The sequence below is a fragment of the Lineus longissimus genome, chromosome 17, assembly GCF_910592395.1.
Source record: "Lineus longissimus chromosome 17, tnLinLong1.2, whole genome shotgun sequence".
In the NCBI taxonomy this organism is placed as follows: domain Eukaryota; kingdom Metazoa; phylum Nemertea; class Pilidiophora; order Heteronemertea; family Lineidae; genus Lineus; species Lineus longissimus.
Genome location: NC_088324.1, coordinates 13,988,250 through 14,003,181, shown reverse-complemented (window position 1 = coordinate 14,003,181; position 14,932 = coordinate 13,988,250).

The following is a 14,932-nucleotide window of genomic DNA, read 5'->3' as shown; positions in this document are numbered from 1 at the left end:
ACAAGACGATTTTTTGTGTCAGCTAAAAGTCTCGAAGCAGATAATTAAACTTGAAGCTGTGGACGGGTTGTGAAGCACGCGCTGTCAACTGGTGGTGATTGTCCTGGATCGTGATTTGCGATACTGACCATGCAGCTTACGATCAGAGAATTTGCATGCTAACCTCATATTATCATGCAAATAGCTGATCACCATACTAACCGACATACCTGATTACCGTACTAACTGAAAAGCCTACACATGCATAGCCCACACACAATGGATGGCTCTCACACATGCATACCCTGTAATTTCTTATGATATATTTTGTAATAATCATTGTATGTTACCGTTGGCCCCTAGTGGGCGTTTTTAGTGTAATAAAAGAATTTGAATTTTGAATTTGCATGTTAGACAATGCATTGAGGAATCCAAGTTAGTTTACGACGGATAGTACGCAAATTAAGCTCACGCGGATTATTTGGTTAGCATTCAAAATAAGTTGATGTATAAACAAGTCCAACATGATTTTGGTCTGGAAGACTGCATAGGCGACGAATTGAGATGTCCTACTGCCTTATATATCACATGTACAAGTAACTTCCAGTTCTCACTTACAAGAACGCGACGCGGGCCGTTAAAAAGATTCATGATATATGGAATTAGGAAGATTAACACAGGATTATAGTCTGTGGCAAAACGGGTTATTCAAGCTTAAATAGCAATTAAGGCGTACTTCACATAAAAGGAAACCTGCAGTATCATCTGTCCCTCGGGACAAGGTTTATAATAGATCAATGCACGTCATAACACTGCCCCTAGGGGAGGACACTGACAGCGAATCCAAATACATGTATTGAAAGAGTGCAATATAAAGTCCGAGTGCACGGGGTTCGTCAATGTCAATTACATATCATAATCTCGTCCCTAGGATATGAACTATGATATTGTACATTTAACCTCGGACATTATGTCTTAATTGGGTCCTAGCTTCGAGGTTTTTAACGATCAATACCTTTAATATCCCAGTCCCTAGGGTCGGCATCCGCCTCTGGATGACACGCGGCGCATAATCTTCTGGCAAGTGGTAAATTATGATATCAACGTGGTCGGGTTTAATATAAACGCGATGTCGACAATCTATTAAGTGCTCAGCTATAATCTGTGTCTTCATATCAAGGCGATCTTAATCTGGCAGACGATATCTTAATGACGTCATCAAAGGATGCCTTTGGCTTGAGGAAAAATGACGCCAATGACGCTGCTGCCATCGCAGAAAAAAGACATCTGCCCAAGAGAATAGGGCAGTGGACAGAGAATAGTTTGTGGTTGGGGTGCATCCATTTACCTTACGCCAAGCAAGGTGTCAGACACTTCCGGGCTGTATTCGCCAATCAGAAGACAGCTCAGAGGCCTGCTCCGTCACGCTCGTTCGGCAAAGGACGTAGAATCGACAGCCTCCGACTATTTGCCACAGACAGAACGTTTTTCAAAAAAATCTATGTAAGGAAAGTGGTTGGTTAAATATCTATTTTGAGCCATTTAATTCGAGTGGCTTTGGGTGAAAAACCAAGGAAATCGGAAATTCTTAGCAAGACCACCAGTATTTTCATAGTAAAATATAAGATGCACTAATTACAAAAAGAAATATAAATCTCTCCAACGTTGAGAAAGTAATCACTTTTTTCAACGTGCTGAAACCGTTAAGCAACAAGATAAGTAAAGTTTGAACATTCCAAGCATGTCCAGATCAACCCATGATGATTTCTTTCCTGTTCGTGCCGGCAAGTTCTGATTTTACAACAAGTCCCTCAAGTTAGGAACCGTCACGAACTGAAATGAACAAAAGACAACCCGAAATGTCTTCTGGGTAATCACAGCCTCGCACCTGATAGGAAAGAGAGAATCGCACGAAGATTCAAATCAGACGGCGAGCAACGAGAACAAGAAGTCGGGACTGATTTCTACTGGGACCATTTTGATTGGTGCAGCGGGTTTGGATTGGCGTCTCAGTGTTACTTCGAATACTAATAAAGAAAGCTATGATATACGATTACAAAGCTAGCTACGGAGACTATTGGTACAGCTATAGCTGCTCTATTGGCTAAGATATTTTGGGCTCAATGTTTGATGGTTTTTCTCCTATTTCCCCCAGGCGTCGCATGAATATCGTGAGGGCTGCAATTACAATGTACGTCATCTACACTGTACAAGGTTGCTGTACGAGTAGATAAGCACATTCATGCATATTTATCATCGTTTTTTCTTCTGTTTATATATATTCATTGGATTTGTAAAATGTACCAGCTTAATGTTCATTTCCTAATGAAAATGCATGAAACATGTGATGATTTTGAATAAATCGGTAATATCAATAACCAATGACAGGATATAGCTTATTCACCGCGAACCTGTCAGACTATTAGAAAAAAAGTTGATGTTGGGAGGATAAGCACATTCATGCCTATCTATCATCGTTTCTTTCCCTGTTTATATACATGTATATTCATTGGATTTGTAGATGTATGAGCTTAATCGGTTCATTTCCTAATGAAAATGCATGACACATGTAATGATTTTGAATAAATGGGTAATATCGGACGTGTTTTGGAACTAAGCCAGACCCAGGTTGACATCTGCTGTGGTATCGCTTTGAACAGAAAAACAGATTGCTGCGTTGGTGTAACATGTTTGGTTGTTTTAAAAAAACTAATAGAAGTGTTTCCATACTATAGACAGCTAGAGAGACTATGACTTTTCAATAAGAAGGAGACAGAGAAAAAGTTGTCCATCTATCATTCTGCGTTCCAAAAACGAGGGGAACTCTCGGAAACGGAAACAATCGAAAATGTTACGACGGGGAAGCTTTTTTGCAGTATGACTGTTCAACACCCACTTGGGAAAAGGGAAGTCTCTTGAACTCACTAAATCTGAACATATCGGCCGAATTCCCCCAAGGTTCATTTGGGTAACCGGCAATAAAGTCACACAGGACAAGCTGGAGATTGAATCTCGCCGTACACTTTGATTACCCCTCATAAATCTTCACCATTGTATCTTGACGATTCCAGCTTCATCTAAATGAAATAAAGATGGTGCGACTAATTACTGCCAGGATTATGTGATTAAACCTCTCACATCTCCGAGGCGGGGTCCATCGGCATAGTGTCCTTGCTTTGGAGAGTGAAACGTCTCATCCATTCCGAGTGGTCGCCGAGACTCTGGCTTTGACTTTGTAGTCCCAGCGACCAAGAGTCTGAATTCACTGGGTACTATCTTTGAAAAAGGATAGCACGAGTGAGTACCAAGAAATGGGTATAGAAGCGTGAAGGAGCAAGAAGACTGCGTTACGTAAAAAAAGATAGAGAAAAAAAGAGAAAATCATACGAATTTTACTTAGGACTGCTGTACGCGCAGATCGCGACATGGCGAAGTGTCGTTGAAGGCTGCAAGCGAGGTGGAGAAATCCACTCTCAGTCAAATCAAGCATTTACCACTGTCTAATTTTTTTAACGGAAAACGAATGATCTATCAGCTGTCTAGCTGAAATCAATTTAGAAAGGACAGGTATTTCGCTACAATTTAGGGCCATTGTGACCCCGGGTATCGGTGATTGCGCCCGTGTCAGCTCAATCAAGAAGCCGTTCTCCACACAGCTAATTGATCTGTTTCGGGCCTCCCATACCCGAGATTAAATCGTGTTTCCTTTCACTGATTGATGCTGATGACTTGAACGGGACTGTAGCAGGATTCTGATTAAATCTGGCACACAAAGATGTAACTTCGCGCCGTATAATACATTCATTGCTTTCCAGGCCGAACTATGTTGGTTCACATTCAGAAATGGCCTTTAATTAAGATCATTACGACAATTTGAGAGCGCGGGTCTCCGGAACAAGATTAATATCTTCGCAATAGAATTGACTTTCAAAGGTGCAGGGCAATGGTGTCATGTAAAACAAGGAATAACTCGGATTGAATCGGTTCTTTTGTTGCTGATGAATGCCGAGAACAGTAAAGGTTGGCACTAAAATGTGAACCGGAAATTAGCAATTGGATGAATCGACGCAATTTCAGATTTGATAACTTGAGTGATTTTTTTCGCAACGATTTGAATTGTTTTGAGCTGATGTACATTTGTTTTGGAATCTGATTTTTATCATAGATTCATAGCAAACTGTTTTGCTCCGATCGGAAATCCAATGTCCGTCATTTCTGTAGACAGCTTCTGGCGAAACAGACGACAATTCAAAATTGGTATACAGTAAAGTATGCAGGTACTTTAGAGTTTTGACATCCCGAAGTGGTGTACATGTATGTACCCAAGGGGTTCAATGAATGAAACGCTGAACCCAGGCACTATTGTTCGGTCCCTCGGCGGGTACGGTAGCATGCGACCCCACCACGCCGTGGCTTAGAACGACCACTCGTCAGATTCACTAAACCACAGATTCTTTCAATTTTGAAACGAAACGCATTTCAGATGTTGATCACTCGTGTAAAGTCAACATCGAGGATGTCACGTCAACAAAGAGAAGGGCGACACGGAAAAACTCGATGATAAATTAGTAAGCAGAATGTATAAATAATCAAGTGTAATTCACGTTGAAAACTAAGCTGGTGCTTTTGGTGGACCTCTCTGGACTAGTTTGCCATTCTTGCCATGGAATACAAAGTCAGTTTTTCAAGGGTCCTTTCACTAAGTTTCTCTCAGGCATCCTTTTTGGGCTTGAATGTTGACATACCGTATAATGACTCTTGTTGACGACAAGCTGTTAAACAATCACGACCAAATATTGAAAAGAATCTCCAATTCATCAGTGATTGTATAGTTAGGAATTGCTATTAAAGTACATCTTGGCGAGGTATATTATTCGGCCTCATCATGAAACGATTTTCCTACGAACTGTAAACAAGTAAGATCAATCCTTGTCTAGCCTCGAAACTTGTATGTTTGAGTTTATGTTTACCTATTCGCCCCAAAAGTTGCTGTAATACGTTCTGTAGCAACAAAAACTTTTTTTCAACTTATAAATTTACAAAGCGAGGAAATTAGTTATGCACAGGACGGTCAACATTTCATCAACTGGCCAATCTCAATCTCAAGACTATTGTTTTTATTCATCTGCTTGATCACCTTGCGTCTCCACTATTCCTCCGCAAAAAAACCGAGACCGCAAAACAATAAAACAGATTATTCCCTTATGCAATATGCATGGATGGCTATTTCACTCACTTTCCGCGCGCGCTTGTTATTAGCTAATGCGACTAGAACAAAAACGCCCATGGAAACCGTCTACAAGACGCCATCTTGAATCCGGTAAGCAAAAGACTTCGAATTGACCTCGTACCCATGAATATTTAACGATGTTTACAAAGTATTCTAGCTGACAGATTTTTGTTATGCATTGCCACCAAACGTCTTGACTAGTTTGTAGAGCGCCACAAATTAAAGATTTATTTTATTTTTCTGTGGACCAAGGACCGCAGACAATGGTCCGGTGTTTATTTTATGTCTTGGGTGCGCGTTTAATCTCGCGCTGCGCGAGATTTGCATTCAACTCATGGCGGAAAGAATCGTTTCCGAGATTTCATAATATTGGTGAGAAGCTGTTATGAAAATACAAGATATTATGAACAAGATGGCGACGAGATTAAAAGATAACAACCAGCCATCGAACACATCTGGAAAATCTCAGACCGACGAGATTTGATATCGAATAAATCGGCAGACGACATTGTTTTGTTTGTTTTGGGACGCTTGAAAATCGCCTCGGAGCTGTGGATATCGATTGGTATGACTTAGGATTGCCAATTTTATTCTAATAGATTACACGAGGATCGTTTTTGCTCCAAAGTAGGCGACATTTCAATTCTCAGGCAGGCGAGATTTTCATACAATGTACATACTACAGTTGAACCCCGGTCCGCGAAAAAAAATTCAACCTCATTCCCATGAGTGGTCGTGTTACCTGGGTTCCACTGCATTGTACAATGAATCTCTCGATTCGGAATGGCGGAAAAAGCCGCAAAAAATTCACACAAGTCTTCTAAAATCAGCAATAGTATTGACCGAGGTAGGCTATATAGCAAGACCAGGAATGCCATTGAGGAATGTGATGTTCGTCTTTCTGGCGGCTTTCAATCTACAGCCATCATCCCAACGAATCGAAAGACCTTCTTTATAAATAAGAAACGTACCCTCCATCGCCGCGAACGAAGTGAGTAAGACACCGTCCCACTTTGGCAAAACCTGGCCTAGAATTCCCATTGAAGGTGACACACTCCCGACTTTTAATGATTTCTCACTCAGACTAACGAACTCTCACGAAAATCAAATTAATCACAAACGGGGCGAATCCCTGCCTCCCCGGACGCCCGAAACGTGCTCATCTGTTCCATTGTCGAGAGCGAAGGCTACAAACCTCCCGCCAAGCATCTTCTCCCTCAGCTCTCTTGTGCGCAGGCGGTGCAATGACAGCTATCAGGGAGGCGCCTTGGGAATCCTACCCCAGAGTTTCTATAGAACCTGAAATTCTGTCTAAGGTCGTCAAGGATGGCGACAAATGAAACAAAGTAGAAAATATAAAAATATTTGCCATCAACCGGTGGTTTTCCTGGTGCAATTAAACCTAACATTTGACCGACACCAATACCGGATTCAGGAACTCAACAGCGAAAAAGGAGGTGTCTCGATGTACATTTCGTTACCACAGCCTAAAAAAGTCTTATTGTGATATGATCAATGGGCGATACCATCTTAGTATACCAATATCTGGCTGCAGAATGCAAGTAGGCCGATGTAGCTTTTGGTAAGCTTGATCAGCCTCTTCGCCAGACTGCCTCATGGTCGTCATCAGACGCAACCCTCCCCGGACCCTCCCAGGCAGCACCGCCAGCTGAACCCACTGAACTGCCACGACAGAACCAATCGTCACCAGTTCGTCTCATCCTCTGTGGGGGCGAGTGAAATGAATGATACGCCAAACAGAAGTTGTCCGGGTCTTCTGATTGCCCGGCAGGGGTTGGTCCCTGAGGATGATGGCGATTAGACTAGGAGTGCGTCCCATCCTCGGTCCTCCCTGTCAATCCATAACTGCCATGTATCATATTGATGATTTTCCCTTCACATTTCTTGGCAGAGGTGTTACAGATTCCTCACCTTTACAAGCTGGCACGATGTAATTAAAGCATGGATTTCCACAAAAAAGACTGGGATCAACCAGCCAAGGCAACGTTTTTTCAAAAACAACTACAATGCTGGCAGGTCCTCCATCAAAGTGGCAACCACACAAAAAAATATCAACGAATTCAACATCATGGCGATCTGAAGCTTGTGTGAAATAAAAATATCGCTGTATTTCACACAAGGTTCATATCTCCATAGCCTGGCTATTAGAGGCGAAGAAAATCCCTACCCTTACATAATAAACTCTGTGGTTCAACGGTTAGAATGCTGGACTTTCGATCTGGTGGTTACGGGTTCGACTCCCCGTGTATCCACAACATTTTTTCTCTTCATTTACTTGACACAGATGATCAAGGGATGAAAATGATCATAAAGCCATTTTGGATATGTGGCAACGTTGAAGCGGCAGCGACGTTAAGTTGGTAAACTGAATCAAAAAGCAAAAACATCCTTTTGGTTGTAACGGAGTTCTTTCCTCAAGATACATGGCTTGTCGAAGGTTGTTTCAACCCTGGTTTTAGCCATGACCATTATTCTGCATGTTTCATAGCAGAAAAACGAACTCATGGTTCTCCCTTGGACAGTGTCCTTGGTACCTCACTCTTCAAAACAAATTATGGAAGCTTCGGTCAACTCCCAGTGAACGCGAACGAATCTGAACTTTTGACAGGAAGTGACACTGGCGCATGGCGGAAGCGGTCCACAGGGACCGGATGTCATCTCCTGTTACCCTAGAACCCGGAGTATCTCTACCTGGCAGGGCTAATCTAGCCCCGAGGTCCCCAGGGTAAACAAGATGACTTCGTCTGCTAATTGGTTTGATTGGCCTCGCCACGCCAAGTGCATGGAGGGGAATATTTTCAAATTTAGCCAATCAGGGGACGGGGCGGTTGCAGGATTTCTTCAATTAATCCAAGAATCTCGCGGTCTCGCGGGACTGGGATGAGATTCCGTGGGTCTGTCGGCGAGCCGTCGGAATTAATCTCTGTGTTTTGATAGCAATGTCGTCTGCTCTCAAAAGAATTGGGTCACGTGATCAATCTAGTCAGTTGAGACGATTGGTGAGAAACATCGCCAAACGGTGTCTGATGACACCTGGATAAAAGTGTATTGGTTTGTCAACTCCTCATTGTGTCTGCTATTAGTTTATAAAGGGTTTTTTTCCGTTCCTCTGCTGATTTTCCCAGAACCAATCTGCTTTTTACACAAAATACTGAAAAATATAAAATTAAGAATACACCTGATGACAACTGATTAATCTTATTTTGTATTGTGTCTAAGTAACTTTTATAAATGCAGTTTTTAACTTTTAGTTCGCTTTCATGATGTATGTCACTTTCAGATGGACACTCCCTGCTCAAGGCGTTTTCACATCCCAGAGTGCATGATCCCCGAAGGAGCAGCTATAAAGCGCTCACTTAACCTTCGTTCTCTAACGGGAAAGAAGTAAATGCCTCTTGAGTGATTCGATCCCACGACCTCTAGGTCAACAGTGCGATACTCTAACCACTACACCGCCGTGCTTTCTACCTCCTTTCTAACCGTTTGGCAGCTGGAAACTTTCCTTTGTGCCTCTTAGTCGTATTGATGTTGGCAACCCCAGTAACCTCAGGAGGGGAACGATTTTTAATGCCACTTGTTACTAAGAAGTTAGAAAAACTGGATGAAAAACAACCCCTTCGTTATTCATTAATTGATCAAGTCATAGATTGCAATTAGTATTAATTAATTAACCTGGCTAATTCAATAGTTGTAAGAAGGTAACGAGAAATTAAAAATACCGAGATTTTGCAGCGTGTTGTCGGTTACGGACTATTTTGTTACTATTTTCATATTTCGCCACCCTGCAAGGACGTTTCAGGAACTTATGATTAAATTATTAAGGTCTAAATGGCTCTAGGCTATAATAGTTCATGCGTAAATCGTTTTTCTAATAAAAACAGCGCTCCGGGTTAGAGGATGTAATTCAAAATAGCATGAATATTAAAGCTGAGGTACAAAGCAAGTAAGGGTCAACACAGTAACTTGAACTGACTAATAGGTACATGGCACTTATTGTTCTTGGTCAACGGATTGTTGTGGGAATTTCTGCCCCTGGGAAAGTTGAAATATATACGCTAATGTTTGACTTCTGTTTTGCAACACCTCGCGGGGATGGACCAGGGGCGGCGCCAGCGAATGACGACCGCTCCAAGCCTCGCCATTGATAATGGTTGCCTGTGATACATGCACCGTGTATTAGCGTACCTTTGCTCCGCGTAGCTTTCATCTAATGGGGGAGATGATTGCGCGGATTCCATACGCCTTGTGATTGGTTCAGTTCCAAAGACAGTCCCGGTGAAGTGGGATCGAGGGCTTCTGATTGGCCAATTCGACTCTGGCAAGGAGATCGGGAAAATCGCCAGCATGATTAAAAGACTAAAAAATGGTACTAATCCGTTTGATCAACATCCCCTGCAATCCTCTTACGGGAAAACTGAAACGGTTCTAATACATTCATTATAATGACCAGAGCTGAAATGTAAATAAGCTGGATAGTTTCAGGACAAAGAAATATTGTGGGAAATTGTGCCTCTGGGAAGTTTGAAACATATACGCTAATGTTGTGGCTTTTGGAACGGCATCAGTTGGAACCATATTGTAATGCAGACAAAATGTTGAACAGAGAACTACCTCCACACTGGCAGCTTCCCAAGCTTTTAATCGGATCAACTAACCTTGCTCGATACGATATAAAAATGTGAATAAGACTGACCACAGATATTTCGGACACGAGTCCACTTTGGGGGTGCAAATGACAATAACCATAAGACACCATTAGAAATCTCCTCAACAATTAGCTTCACAAACCATGTTGTGTCGCATCTAATTAGGAGATACCCTGCTTCATTTGGACAAAATACCCAGTGGTTAATGCAGCCGGCCCGTAGCGGGGATGCGGGGCAGGGTCCGTGGTTTATCAGGGGTCCAAGCAGGAGTGCGGCCCTCTCCATGTGAGGGACAAACTGCGGTCATTGTTGGCGCAAAGATTTAATCAGTGTGCGCGAATGATTGTGTTGATCAACTTACATTTGACCCCTGGCACAGCAGTAAGATTCCCAGTTCCTCAATACACATCTGAAGCTACTTAGTCGAAATGACCAAACAACAGACCGACGAAGACAAAGTCAAAGTTTGAGAAGTGGTCATTTGTTTTTTCGAAATACCAAACCTATTTCTTCGCATAGATATCTGCAGCTTCTTAATCAATCTTTTGCTCATTTAAGAACTTAGGCATGGTAGTGTATTTTACAAACAGGATAGAATTTAAAACTTGCTAAACACGTTGGTCGATGGAGGCTGATCAGATTGGTCGATCGATGGTAGAATCGACCAAGCAGATGCGAACCTAGCTCAGTCAACTGACCAATTGAGTTCAACTGACAGATCTTCCTGAATTTGACTGTAAATTCTGTCAACTGACCATTCCGACAAGGAGTTTGGTCACCAGCAGTTGACTGAACCTTTAACAACATTGACTTGGTCCAGTGATACTTTTTGATCTAGCTACGCTTTCGGTGCGTGTAGTTTTACTTGAGGGAAGTTGCGAAAGAACAGAAATGAAATGGAAAGCATGGTCGTAGATGCTCATGAAAATGGACTCGGGTGCCTCGGATGTTGAAATTCCTTGACCGGCCACAGCATCTCTGTCAACCAGTTTCCACATCCGCGATCCTATTGCCTCAGCAAACCATGGGTGTCTTAAATCCTGTTCTGATTCGCCTGGAGTTCCGAAACACGGACCAAATCAAATTTTCATGGCACCCAGCAAGTGTCGTCTGCCCAGAATCAGAAAATCGTTTCAAGAACATCAGAAATGAGGAATAATTAATAGATATCACCATTTTCATTGAATGACTTTCAAAGGAGTTTGTTAGATAGCCCATGGTGTATGTAGCTTCGGAACAAGATGATTGTTGCGTGGAGGGGCGGCGCAGCAGGGCGGGCGCCGACGGGCCGAGGGTGGCAAAAGCCATAAGGGAGCACGCCTTGTCTGAATGGTATCGAGGCACCTGGTCAGCGGAGCATTGGACACTTCACTTCATCAGATCATTTGAAACAATAGCAAATTTGCCTTGGTAATTAATTTATGTTGTAGGTCACTCCTGGCGCTTTGCAAGGAATTAAAATCAGTTATCCTTCATCACAAATCATGTGATTTGCTCATATTTATTACTGGCTCTGGCTAAAGGATCTGTATGTCGCATTTTGGAAAAGGGGAGAAAAAGGGTAAAAGTGGAAAAAAGTCTGACGGACGCCTCTCGAAAAGCTATTTGACAATCTCGTTAACTTCACACTGATGGTTCACATCGGCGCGTGAAATTGAGAGGCCATCGCAATTTGGGCATTCTATCAAATCACTCCATCAATTAGTACACCTCCATTGTCCTCACAAACCACACTATCATCTCCAATCTTGTCCCTCCACTCTTAACAAATACTCTTGTCAAGATTTCTTTGAGATGAATTAGAGACCGATGTTTTAGAATTGGCCATGAAAGCCGTATTGTGTGGTGGCCCGGGCTGAGATTCATGAGTTTGATGCTATCGATTGACCGCTGCTGGACCTTTGGACAAGAAATGACCCAGCCACACGCAAACTGGAACCATCGGATGAATCAAAAAGGCTATTACATGAACTACCATTCATTTGGCTGCTCAGTCACCTTCTACTCAACAGTTGTACTTTCCATCATCAAATCTCAGTCACCTCTAGAAGAAAATATCAAAATCTGACTGAATTCCCACGCTTTTCCTATTTTAATCCGACTGGGCCCAAGTTAGCTCTCCATACAGCGCTTATCTTTGTACAGATCGATACACTGGCGATGCACTGCACAGATCGATGCACTGGCGACGCACTGTACAGATCGATGCACCGGCGACGCACTGTACAGATCGATGCACTGGCGATGCACTGAACAGATCGATGCACTGGCGACGCACTGTAAGATCGATGCACTGGCGACGCACTGCACAGATCGATGCACTGGCGATGCACTGCACAGATCGATGCACTGGCGATGCACTGCACAGATCGATGCACTGGCAACGCACTGCACAGATCGATGCACTGGCGACGCACTGCACAGAGGTGAGAAGCGGCATCATGACTTCCAGATTACCCCAATACTACGGGGCGACACTGACAGTGACGTTTAGAAGACCATTTCACAGAGTGTGGTGATATCATCTCAAAATTGAGGACTCAGTTTCCGAAAACTGATGAGCATCTTTACGAGAGTATAATTCGAGCCTCTTCTCATTGTCATCTGCTCCATGGAGCTACAAAGGCTATCTCCATATTCTGTGAAGGATAGACGAGCTGTTGCTGGATACTAGCTTGGCAGGACACTATAGCTTAAGGGCCGGGTAGCAGAGATTTTGATTTAGTGATGAAAAGGGCAAGGCGTCTCGCTTTACAAGGGGTACGTTTTGTGGCTCGACAATAAATTTGCTTCTAGAACAATGACGAAGGCTGCAAAAGTGGGATTTTGATTTTGACAACGAGGGCACTGGCCTTTACAAGGTGCTAGAGGTATACATATTGAAGAAGAAAAGGTTTGATATAAAACGGCATATGGCGTTTAGTGTCATCCTTTACAAGACCGAGAAGAGCAATTTGAGGCTAAGAATAAAGCACGATATCAGTTGAATCCTTCACAGAATTGCTAGCAGACTTGGGCTATATAATCCCGAACCAGGCCCAACTACTACATTAACTCTTAGCTTTATATCCAATGTTATCAACTCATCAATATTTGATATGGAAAGGTTTCGGACCATGTGGAGCCATTCTGCAGACAAAGGCATCAAGAATTGAAAGTGGTGTCCGTGTCGGTTGCCGGGATTGTGACGAGGTGGTTAAAATATCATAATGACGCACGTGTCACGCAAACCACATCTCTGGCATCGTTTTTAATAATTGATCAGGGGCCAGGTTTGAAATCTCACAGTCGCAGAGTATTCAGATTGGAACTATCTTATTCATATTGTTCATTCTGTTTTGATGATAACTAAACAGCAAAATCCTCTTCGTATAAATTTAGTCTTATCTCAACAAACATGACAGTAGATTCCCTACAGTCACAAGATTTTGAGGCCGAACCACTGCGACCGGAGTATAGAGCTTACCAAAAGATAATTATTACACTAGTTGATTTGACCATGTTCCTGCATGCTGTAGAACTTTGTCTCAGCATGTTCAACGGGTCCTCAATCTTTCGGTGCGATACGCGTACAAAATTTCCAAGTGAACCAAATTGAGACTTCTCCATCTCACAGGCCGACTAAAGCCCAATGCCACAAGCGAACCGTGCCTGAAGTATAATCCTCTGTAATGCGTCGTGTGATACATACTTTTCATTCTCTGATCAAAAATAGTCCCACAGCCCTTGCCGACCAATTGCTGAAAGTATTTCCGCAAGGAATAGGTCCTATCTCTCCAAAGCGCCGAAGTGCCACGAGTCATTATTTACCTTTCTCGATGAGTGAATTTCTCCCAGAAGTAAAAGGCACCTTCGAGGACACAGATGGCTACAGGTATGTGCTTCATCAGCAACCAATTAACAAAGCTTTGCCATCACCAAGGCGTTTTTTCGTGAGAGTTTCTAGCAGGTTGGTGATTGACCAGAAGTGTCTGACGACCACGGACGCGGTAGGAAACTGGTATTACAGAAACTGTTTGATTACCAATGTCTAAACCATCGTGCCATTGACAATCTCGGTTGATTGTTTGAAGATTCTATCAACTATATTCCAGTATGCGTCGCAAAATGCTTTTTCCCGAAGGGTGATTATCCAGAGAATGGAATTTCTTTAGAAGTGTCTCCAAATCTATTCAAAGAAACTAATGGGTGTTCTGAGCTAACCTAATTAAGCGACTGACCACTTCTGATGGTCCTTAGAAGTTGTTCAAACTCTCCGATAAGGGCGTACAGCGCTCCAACTTCTTTGCCATCGCAGACACAATGATATATATTCGAAATCAACATATCGAAATCACAAAAGATAATTGGATTCTGATGTTGCCAAATCCTTTCGAGATTTCTTTGGAGTTACATCATTACATTAAGCTACATCATTAGTCCAATCAAAGATACCCTCAGTACTCTTTGGTCCACTCAAGGTGGGGCGAAGAGATTTACCAGTCCCGAAATCACCCCGGCCATTGTGCCATAAGATTATGATAAGGTCTGAAGGGTCAAGGCGGTGGAGATAATTGACTCGAAATGTCATGGCATTGCTTTTGAGAATGTCATTCCGATCGAAGTTATAGCGAGTTGTTTTTGTAACCATATGGAAAGTTCTATGCATCTTGAAAACTTAAGCTAGAATGATTCTAATTTGGTAAATAGTCGGAGAAATCTAGGTGGTCCAGAATTGTGTGGTATCGCCGATTCGTTTTTATCATTGGTCAGAATAAATTGGCAGTCTTATGTTCGTCTGGTGACAGTAAATGAGGCCACGTGAGTCTCAAATCCGAAGGTTTAAGGAATTTGGAAGTAGTGATAGCCTTTCGAAAGAGAAGGTTGTCGAGATGATTGTACTAGTGAAAGTATTTGGCTCTCATACAAACAGAGTTAGGTATAATGTCATAACTCATGGCCTGTATAAATTTCAGTGTTGAACAATTTGAGACACACTGTCAATTAAAAATTGTCTATTCAGCATCACCGTGACGAAAACATCTACTAAACAAAGTCGATTGATTGCGTCAAACAC